This window comes from Aplysia californica, unplaced genomic scaffold (assembly GCF_000002075.1).
Source record: "Aplysia californica isolate F4 #8 unplaced genomic scaffold, AplCal3.0 scaffold01379, whole genome shotgun sequence".
NCBI classification, from domain to species: Eukaryota; Metazoa; Mollusca; class Gastropoda; order Aplysiida; family Aplysiidae; genus Aplysia; species Aplysia californica.
This window is the reverse complement of record NW_004798649.1, coordinates 5,241-6,470: the sequence shown is the minus strand read 5'-3', so window position 1 is coordinate 6,470 and position 1,230 is coordinate 5,241.

Genomic DNA, 1,230 nt, shown 5'->3' with positions numbered 1-1,230 from the left:
GGCGTGGTTAGTGGTTGCAATCGAAACTGCTCTAATGGACGGCCGTCTGTTTTTATGACGATCACCTGTACAAACGACCACTTGAACTTCCCATTTCTCCCTTTGCAGGTTGTTTTTATTTTGGTGTGTTTGTTGTTTTGTTTTTACTTTCTAGTGGAACAATGAGACATTCACATGTCAAAGGCGGCCTCTGTCCGTTTCGACACTGGATGGCCGTCTAAGACAGTTTTGACTGTACATATATTTTTTTAAAAGCATGAACTCGAGAACCATTTCCATCCCTGCAAACACGATTCCCGAGGTGGCTGTGTCACCCTCATTCACGTGTAGGGTAACGTTATTGTCGGCGGACTGATTGTCTTTTTAACACGTTCGTTCCGTTACGTCGTGTTTTACTATCAGTATCCATACGACGTGGGGAACTGTGTAAGCATGACTCCCCGTTTGGACTTTTCTGCTGACTTCCATCCCTTGGCGCTCATTTGACCTTTTGTAGTTGCGAGAGCCGTAAAACCTTACTTATACAAAACTCATTGCATGTACATATGAAAAGTATACGCTTCTCCCTCACCCACTCGCGTTTACAAATACAGTGCGTACTCTCACCCACGTCTACGTTCATGTATGTAACTCTTTGGCTCCCGGGGAGAAAATCGGTGCTCTGAGAGTGCTCTCCGGCACCCTCCTCTCGCCCCCCTCACCCCTCACCCTCACCCTCGTCCTCCTGTTGCTGGTAAGTGGTGGGCAAAATCCGGAGAACACGTCCAGATAACCGGATAATTCACAATAAAACATTGTCCGAATCCAGACTCTTAAGCTCTCTACACTAACCCGTTTGCCGAAGTGGGTGCACCCATAATTTGTTGAAGTGGTTCTAACCCGTTTGTCGAAGCGGTTTTAACCCATTTGATGAAGCGGTTCATAACACATTAAAATTGCCGAAGAGTTTCACTAACATAAAATAATACTATTCGGATTTTTCCAAAGCGACTCATTGCCCAGCCACTCTGCTGGTGGCTACAACATACAGCAAGTAGTTGGTCGGGTCGCGCGCGTGAGCGTTTTGGTCCAGCCGGGGTAATTCTAGCGTGGGGCGGAGACCCGCTGTGAAACGTGCCGCGGATCAGCGTTTAATATCAGTTACGTTGCTTCGTACACTTCCCGCTACACAGCAATAAAGGTAACCTCCCTTTTCCTGTCTTGCTTCTTCTTTCCTTCATCTCTCTCTCT